This window comes from Otolemur garnettii, unplaced genomic scaffold (genome assembly GCF_000181295.1).
Source record: "Otolemur garnettii isolate 467f Iridium unplaced genomic scaffold, OtoGar3 scaffold00136, whole genome shotgun sequence".
NCBI lineage: Eukaryota > Metazoa > Chordata > Mammalia > Primates > Galagidae > Otolemur > Otolemur garnettii.
In genome coordinates, this window is record NW_003852531.1 from 986,647 (window position 1) to 996,247 (window position 9,601).

Consider the following 9,601-nt stretch of genomic DNA (forward strand, 5'->3'; position numbering starts at 1 on the left):
GGGGGGGGGGTTGATCTACTCTGGTTATTCATCAGAGCTTTTCCGCTTATTCTGCCCTATGATTATTTTACCCCATTTTACTTTTCCCCTTGTGGTTTGTCAAGGACCCGTACAGTGTTACAGCCTGAGAGATTGGGGTCCTGTTTGGTGTGGTAGGGCTAAGTGGCTCTGTCTTATTTTGAGCTGGTCTCTGTCCTACCCTAGTGATTCAGTTACTCTTGGTTGAAGTCTCTGCTGTGGAGAAATACCAGCAATTAAGTTGCCCCAGCCTCCACAGACAATAATTCGGCAAGGAAAATCAAGGAAAATCAAACCTTTCCCTCAACTATACACCCAGGGTGCCCCTTTGAATAGTCCCTGAGTGGTCTGCCTGGTTTAAGGGGTCCAAATCAGTTGTCCCAGTCAGCACCAGTTTCAGGTGGGGAGTTCAAATGTCTCTGGCAGCTAGATAAGAGGGATCTGCTTGCAGCTCAGATATAACTTGCTCTAGTGCTCTGTGAGGGCAAAGGGAACCACTCAGCAAATGAGTTAGTCTGGGAAGGTTAATTCCTCCTTCCCCACCTTTCACCCAGTCACTCCTAATCCCCCAGATCTGTGACCCCATTCACTCCAGTTGGCAAGTGCTCCCAGGTTTATGACTGCCAAAATCACCCGGAAATCTGCATCTGGCAGGGGGGTCTTGCATGTTTAAATTAGGCTGTGAAAGTTCTCTCAATTCCAGCCCCTTGCTGGATTCCTCTGCATGTCAGAGTCTTCTGGAGCTGATGAGGGACTTAACCCTTCCTCTTCCGGCTCACTGCCTTTATCTCAGCATTCCCCTGAGGCCGAGATACTCGTTGGGAAATCTGAGTCCAGTTTGGCAGGGGAAATTTTGGGCTTTGAAAGTTCTTGCCGTTCCAGCCTCACAGCTTCTATACCGTCTAAATTCTTCAGCAAGTCAGAGGTTGCTAGGGCTGGTGAGAAACTTTCAGCTCTGGGCAATAAACTATTAGCGTTTACACTCAGGTGTCAATTCCAGCCTCTGCCCACCCACTGCCTTTGTCTCAGCTGTACTCCCCTGAGGACTGGTGCTAATTGTCTCTTTAGGAAAGATACCTAGTCTGTTCTGCCTGTGGCTACTTTCCGGAACCTCTGGTTGCCCAGAGAGATGGGGCTAGTCTATCTGGAATGGTGTCATTTCGCAGCTCAGGATGCCACTTTTGTTGTATGGCTTCCTCAAGACAACTTTCTTCTCCTCACTCCTGTGCCACAGTCATCACAGAGCAGCACCAGCCCTTTCCCCCTTCACTTCTCTCAAGGAGATGCCCAAGAATCTGGACTCCATAGATAACAAACCCCCAGACTTCTGGGTGGGTGGGTGGGTGGAATCCTCAGAGTTCAGAGTTGCAGGTAGGGAATATATACAGTTTTATGCCTGGCAGGAGGGTGCTGTGGCACGCCAGCAGGGGTAGGGGGTCCAGTTTTTAGGGGAATTCTCCTGTGTGATAAAGTGGGAGGATGTTTGAACTCTGCTCACTTGTTTACATGGAGTAAACTGTGAGCCCTTCTTGTGGGGGAGGGGACTCCCATCCACTTGGTGGTGGATTTTATACCTTTTGATTGTATTTCTGGGGTCTCTGCTTGCCTCAGGAAGGTTGAAGTGTGCTCTTCAATCTTCTCTCTTGGCTCTGCTCCAAATCATCAGCTCCCTTGCTAAACTTCTGTCCTTTAAGCCCCCTTCTGGACAGGAGCTTCTGTAAAAAGCTGGCTGCAGTCCGCCATCTTGGCTCCGCCCCCATTATAGATGTTTTTATTCTCTGCTACTTTTAAACAGGTTTCTCTTTTCTCTCCAACTACATTCTGAGCTCCTTGCATGCAGGGACCCAGAATTCTAGATCTCTGTCTCTTCCATAGCTCCTAGCCCATGCTGAGATAGGGATAAACCAACTATCGACATCTCCCATCTTTTGACGTTTTATCACAATTATGTACTGTACTCATCACACAGCTGGGCAGAGCAGAGAGCAGAAGGAACACGATAGAACTGAATTTAGGATCAGACAGTAGAAGAATTAGGATGAAAGTTCTCTTTCTATTCTCTCCCTCTTGGCGTCCAGTGGAGAATTCATTCCCCTCCAAGTCTCCTCTTCACTAATTCTACCACCAAACTCTGTGCTTGATGATTTTAGTCTTTTGTAGGGCCTGTCAGGTCTTTTAAATTTAAGAAAAAAAGCTTAAAAGGCTACCAAAAGGAAATGATTAGCTCTTTCAGATAATTTGGGCAGTCAGAGGAACCTGACATCTTTGAACATCATCGCCCACTATAAACAAAACAGAGGCAGCTTTGGACACTCTGCATGTGAAAAGATACTCAAGGCATCTGTTCCAGAAGGACCACTAGAGTCATTGAGTGGTGTCAGGCACAGTCCCCTCTGAGGGCTTAAGGTGTGGGGTCACCACAACTCTTTCTGCCCCCCTTTTTAGGTCTTGGAGCTCTGTCCCACTGCTGTTGGCCTCCTGAAGTGAGGGCAGGAAGGCAGGCAGATTTCCTCTTCTTACTGAAGGAAAAGTTGCAATAACTTGTTAAGTCAGGAGATAGCATGGAACAGATTTGTGGAAACAGTAGGTTTCAAAAGTGACCATTTTGAGGACCTTGACACCACACTGGGCCTGACCCCACCTTCCCACCTCCTCTTCCTCTGTGACCTCAGGCCTGGGCACACCACTGACGCTCCTAAAACCAGGCGACCCCTCCTGCCTGAAATCTCCTTGTTCAGCTGCAGAACTAAGTGGAGCCACGTGGAAAACAAACCCAGTCCTCTGCAGGGCAGCCTGCATTTCCTCCACCCCCCGCCTGCTCTCCTGTTAAAACCTGATGCAAGGTGGCTCCAAACAACTCTTTTAGAGGATGCAGCACCTGAAAGCAAGAACCCTGCACATCTGTGTATTGCGGGGAATAAACCTGGGAATGGTAAGCAGTGGGTGCTTATGATTTGGAGGAGCAAGTCACTCCTTGCTTGACACCCTCCCCTGAGAATAAAGGTGACTCCTGTCTTGGTCTTGGTCTCTCTCAGGCCCTCACCCGGTACTGTTCTATGGCTTATGCGCTTAGTTCCCGGGGAGCTGCTATTTCTCCAACACTCCGGCTCCTCATCACAGGGCTCCATGTCACTGTTCCCTCTGCCTTGACTATTCTCATGCTCAGCTTTCAGTCTTTGTCGCTTCTGGGTCTGAGTTCAAATGTCATCTCCCCAGGGAGGGTTCTCATGATCATTTGTAATGTCATCTGACTGAGTCTCGCTGATTCCCTCTGGGATCCTGGTGGGAATCCTGGTACCCTCACAGCCATGATGGGCACATTGTGAACGCTGCTGGGACGAGTGATGAATCTGGAGACTAGGCAGACACAGCGCCCTTGCTGCCTGCCATCCTCTGTGCTCTGTGGTGTGTAGGCTCTGAGGGGCCCTCCAAAACTCAAGTAGATTTTTTCTCTGCCTTCACCACAGACTGGGTCTACCCCATCAATATGTCCTCTCCCTTTTGAATTCCTTAGAAAATCAGTAAACCCCAAATTGGGGAATGGAAGACTAACCCCAATTTTGCTATGATGAGCTATGCGATTGCAGAAAAGGCAATCAATGTCTGTACTTCAGTTTTCACACCTGTAAGCTGGTATGTTAGTTTCCTGTGGCTGCTGTGTGTAACACATTGCCACAAATTTGGTGGATTTTAACAAATTTATTTTCTCACAGTTTTGGAGTCCAGATTCAAAATCAGTTTCACAGGGGTCATATTAGGGCAGGGCACACTCTGCTAAGGGCTCTAGGGGGAGGATCTGTTCCTCACATCATCCAGCTTCTGGCGCCCCTCCAACCTCTGCTTCACTCCCTCTGTCTCTTACAAAGATACTCTGTAAGAATTTATCAGGATAATCCAGAATAAGCAATTCTTCTCAAGATCCTTACCTTAATCATACTGTTTACAATGCAAGGTTATCCAGGGATCAGGAGTGGGACCTGCCTTTAGGGCCAGCATTCAGCTCACTGCAGATGGGCATCACAATATCTGCCCAGCTCACTGCAAAAATTGTTGGGAAGAACCAAGGAGATTTGCAATAGGATACTATGCTGAAATTGAACAATTCCCTTTAAATCTTTGTTCTCAGTGACTTTGAGAAGAATGCACCAGGCATCATGAGGGTGAGTTCTTGTACTGCTTGTGTGTGTCCCATCACAGAGTTAGGGGATGGCATGAGGAAAATTTATTCTGGCCTTGGTCCCCTGGGCGTTGCTGGCCCAGCTTCTGCTGGTGACACAGCCACACTCTGACAGCAGCTACTTGAACTTGTGGGAACTTTGCTGAGAAAGTGAGCTGATATGACTACAGCAATCCAAGGATTATAGCTCTTTCTCTGTTTTGCAAGCTCAGCAGAGATAAGCAAATGTGCTTTGTGTGCAGATTGTCCTTCCTTCTCTGGAAGGACACTCATGGTATCTTTTCATCTGGGGAATCCAGTATCCAAGTTAACAGCACACTAGAGGCAGAGGTGAAGCCCTCAGGCTGGAGAACAGCAGAGAGAATGCCGAAGGGCACTGTGGTTCTAATTGGAATCACCTGGGGAGCTTTAACACCTGACACCTAGGTTCCCCCCCCCCCCACTTCTGATGGAATTGGTCTGGGTGTGTCCTGGCATTGAAGAGATGTTAAAGCTATGCAGAAAGTTATAGGCTACATTCAGGATCGCTGTGCTGGGCTCTTGCCAGAATAGAGTCTAATTCCATCCAGGTATGGTGGGCATGATGAGTGCAGGTTTGAGGGTTCAGCTAGATTGTTGGTTGGGGAGAGGACTTCATGGAATCAACACCAGTCTTAGCAAATTGGAAGTTTTGTTGGGGGTTCTGAGGTTATGGATATAGACACACACAGCTTTCCAAGTGATTTAGGAACAGGAGCACTCCGCTTTTCTGGCGCTCTCTGTATTTGGGGAACTGATGCTATGGCCCCTGGGACCAGCTTGGGTTTGAGCAGGCTTTGCCTCCTCCCCCTGCACAGGTGCTGGCAGCTCTTACTACCTCCTGCATGAAAATCACCTGGGATGTTTGTGTGCCGATTCAGACTCCAGAGCTCTGGAGGGGAGTCTATTGCATTCTCATAAGCTTCTGCTGCTGCTGCTGGTCCCAGGCCTCATTTTAAGCAGGAAGGAGCCCAAATGTGGTCCAGGTAAGCAACCCAGGGTCGTCGCTTTGCCCAGAAGCCTTCTGGCACTCAGCAGGCGTCTCCTGGATGGGAGGAGTCAGTGGCCCCGCTGTCCTACTTCCCGGTCAGTCCTTCACCTTACACCACCCAGTGCTGTTCCCTGGTTTGCTCCAAGTGGTGTTTGGACTACCTGGCGCAGTGGGTTGCAACCTGGCTTCACATTAGAACCACCTGCGGTGATTCACAAGATTCTGATGTTGAGGCCGAGCCTCATGCCTATAATCCCAGAACTCTGGGAGGCCAAGGCGGGTAGGTTACATGAGCTCATGAGTTTGAGTCCAGCCTGAGCAAGAGCAAGACCCTGTCTCTAAAAATAACCAGGAACCAGGCATTGTGGCAGGCTCTACAGGCCCCAGCTACTCAGGAGGCTGAGGCAGGAGGATTGCTTGAGCACAGGAGTTTGAGGTTTCTGTCAGGTAGGCTGATGCCACAATGCTCTAATCTAGGGCAACAGAATATGACTCTGTCTCCAAAAAAAAAAAAAAAATCTGACACTGGGGCCCAACCCAGAAGAGTCTGATTTCATTGTCTAGTGCAGGGGTCCTCAGACTTTTTAAATAGGGGGCCAGTTCACTGTCCCTCAGACCATTGGAGGGCTGGACTGCAGCCCCGGGACGAGTCAGCTGCTAAGCAGGACAGGCCAGCAGCAGCAAAAACACCCAGTGGGCCGGATAAATGTCCTAGACAGGCTGTAGTTTGAGGATGCCTGGTCTAGGGTGTGGCCTGGTACTGGGATTGTTAAAGAACCCCAGGTGATTCTCAGACCGCTGAGCTCCAGCTGTGATAGTCATTGTTTCCCAAATGAGTAGCAGCACTATGCTGCCTTAGGAACTTGGGAGAAATGTAAACTTCGGCCCCACCCAGACTTGCAGCCCAGGTGACTCTGACGCTCCTTGATTTGAGACCTGCCTTTTTAGGATGCTGGGGTGGCATAAAGTTTGTTTGTAACCTCCTAACTGCTGCTGCAGTGCAGGGAACAACTGTGGTTTCTCTGGGAGCCGTGAGTAAAACCAGACACCCCGAGGAGGCCCCTGGGACCCTGTGATCCCGAGGACCTCACAGTGACTCAGAGTCCTTCTCAAACCCCCACACCAGGGGCTGTTGCTCTGGCGGCCTGCATGGGCCACCTTCCAGCCCCAGGCTCATCAGCTATTTAAAGTCTCAGCTGAGTAATATTTTCCATCATGTGGCACAGATGTCACTTCCGAGCCCTCTGGAGCTGCCAAGGGTCACGTTTTGTGGCTTATCTATGACTGAGACTAAGTCCCTGGACAGATCCCTTGTGTCTCTGTTTCTTTCTCCTAATTGAGGTTTAATGAGGGGGGGATGGCGGGGTAACGCCTTTGAATGTCCCCTCACAGTGAAGTCTCCCAGGGCACATGTGACTTCTATCACCTCTCACTTCCTGTGAAAGGGTGGCTACCAAGGAAGGCACAGGTTACCCAAATTTACAGTGTGTCCATGACAGCCCCAGGTCTCAGATACCAGTCTCTGGGCACAGTAGGCTCATCACCCAGCCACTCTGCATTCTAGGGGAGCCCTCCACCCCCCTCCACATTCCACCATCCCAGATCTGCCTCCCTCAGGCGTTTCTTCCAGATTCAAGCTTAGTAAATACACACCATCAGGGCAGCAGCAGGTCCCGGACTGCCACCTGAGGTGCCACGAGTGGTGTTTTCAAAATGTGCCTTGGGATGCAGGGGCCTTGGCATCCAGCAGCCCAGCTGGGCTGTGCAGGCTCCCAGCAGTGGTCAGCACCCAGATCCAGGCTGGAAGCAGCCCCAGCTCTGGGTTTCCCATGGCATGCCTGGGGCAGATGGCCTGATTTCCAGCCACCCTGGAAGTGTCTTTAGGTGTCTTTAAGTGTCTAAGGCCAGCCCTGCAGTGTCTTTAGGACACTGGCCCTGAGGAAGGCCCACAGTTACGGCCCCTGGGGGGTGCAGAATTAGGGGCAGGGGGAGCTGAACTTCCATGTAGTAAGGAAGGCCTCACCAGTTCTCTGGGGTCCTGGACTGTCCTGGATGGCAGCAGGAGGGCTGGGCTTGCATACTCCTACCCTGCCCAGACAGCCTTCCCTGCAGAGGAGGTAGACCAGGGCAGGGAGGGCCACGCAGGGGAGGCACACCTTGGCCTTATAGGGTTCTGGGTGGGCATATGGCACTCAGTCCATGCCAATTAGCCAATGCTAGTCCAGGCTGGGTAAAATTGGGATTTGGCTGAGTGGCCATGTTGTCCTGAGGCCCCTGAGACAGCAAGGCCATTAAGAATGAGGAGAGGACTAAGGATACGGGGGAAGGGGAAGGGAAGGGGGAAGGGGTGGAGGGAGGGGGATTGGAGGGATCACTTCTGTGGTTCATCTTACAAGGGTACAAGTGAATCTTTCTATGAATAGAATATGAATGTTTTAACACAATAACTAAGAAAATTATGTGAAAGCTATGTTAACCAGTTTGATGGAAGTGTTTCGGATTGTTTGGGAAACCCCACACTGTACCCCAGAAGTGCATTAATGTACACAGTTACTATTCAATAAAAAAAGAAGGAGAAGAAAAAAAAAGAATGAGGAGAGGAAGCAGCTGGGCTGGAATCCCCCTCACTGCTTACCAGCTGTGGGAAACCATGATCATTGCATGACTCAGTTTCCTCAACTGTACAACAGAAATACTGATAGCACATATTTTGTGATGAGGACAACATGAACTGTCATATGCAAAGAATTTAACTCAGTGGTTGCAAAATGCTTAATAAACAGCATTTAAGAAATGTCAGTAGATTTAGGCACGCACGTTGGATTCCGTTACATGTTTATGCTGCATCGCAGTGAGCCTGGGGTTTTTAGTGTGTGCATCACCCAGTGTGCATAGCGTTCAACTTGTCCTCCCTCCCTCTTCCCTGCTTTAAATCCCCAGTGTCTACTACATCATTCTGTGTGTCTGTGCATGGCTGGCCAGACCTTAGCTCAGCTTACCAGTGACAACATGCAGCATTTTTCTGTTTCTGAGTTTTCACTTAGGATAATGACCTCCAGTTACCCCCAAGTTTCTGCAAAAGATACTATTTCATTCCTTCTTATGACTGAATAGTATTTCATGGAATATATGAGTAGACACCACATTTTCTTTATCAATTCCTTAGTTGGGGGCCACGTAGGTCAATTCCCTATCTATGCAATTGTGAACTGTGCTGAGCTAAACATATGAATGCAGATATCTTTGTGATATAATGATTTCTTTATAGTACTGGGATTGCTGGGCCAAGTGGTAGGTCTATTTTTAGTTCTTGGGCGAATGTCCATAGTCATTTCCATGGAGGTTGTACTAATTTACATTCCCACCAACAGTGCATAAGCCTTCCCTTTTCAATGAATTCACTCCAACATCTTTTTTTTTTTTTTGACTTTTTAATAATGGCCATTCTGATTGGAGTAAGATGACATCTCTTTTCAATTTGCATTTCTCTGATGATTAGTGAGGTTGAGCATCTCTATTTATCTTTGTTGGTCATTTGAATATCTTCTTTTGAAAAATGCCTATTCGTGTTAAATTGTTTGCCCACTTTTTAATGGTATTACTGTTTTTTTCTTTCTGAGTTGTATAGGTTCTCTGTAGATTCTATTAGGTCTTTGTTAATACATAGTTTGTAAGCATTTATTTATTCTCTTTAATTGTTTATTTTGCTATGCAGGAGCTTTTTAGTTTAATTGAGTCTCATTTGTCTAGTTTTGTTTTTTGTTGGATTTGCTTTTGGGGTCTTAATGATAAATTCTTTGCCTAGGACAGTGTCTAGAATTTTTCCTAGTTTTTCTTCTAGATTTTATGGTTTCAGGTCTTATATTAAGTCTTCAAACCATCTTGAGTTAATTTTTATATATGGTGAGAGATAGGGATCTAGTTTCATTCTTCTGCATATAGCTATCCAATTTCCCCAACACCATTTATTTAATAGTGTTTTTGTCTGCTTTGACAAAGATCAGGTGGTTGTAAGTATGTATGTTTATTTATGGTATCTCTATTCTATTCCACTAATCTTTGTGTCTCCTTTTCACAGTGCCAAGTCTTGTAGTAAAATTTGAAGTCAGGTAATGTGATGCCTTCAGTTTTGTTCTTTTTGCTTAGGATTGGTTTGGCTATTCATGCTCTTTTTTACTTCATACAAATTTTAGTATTTTTAAAAAAATTCTATGAAAATGATGTTGGTAGTTTGAAAGGAATTGCATTAAATCTGAATATTGCTTTGGGAAATACGGTCATTTTAATGATATTGATTCTTCCAATCCATGCTATAGTATGTTTTTGTTATTTGTGTCATCTATGATTTTTTTCATCAGTGATTTATAGTTCTTCTTACAGAGATCTTTCACCTCTGT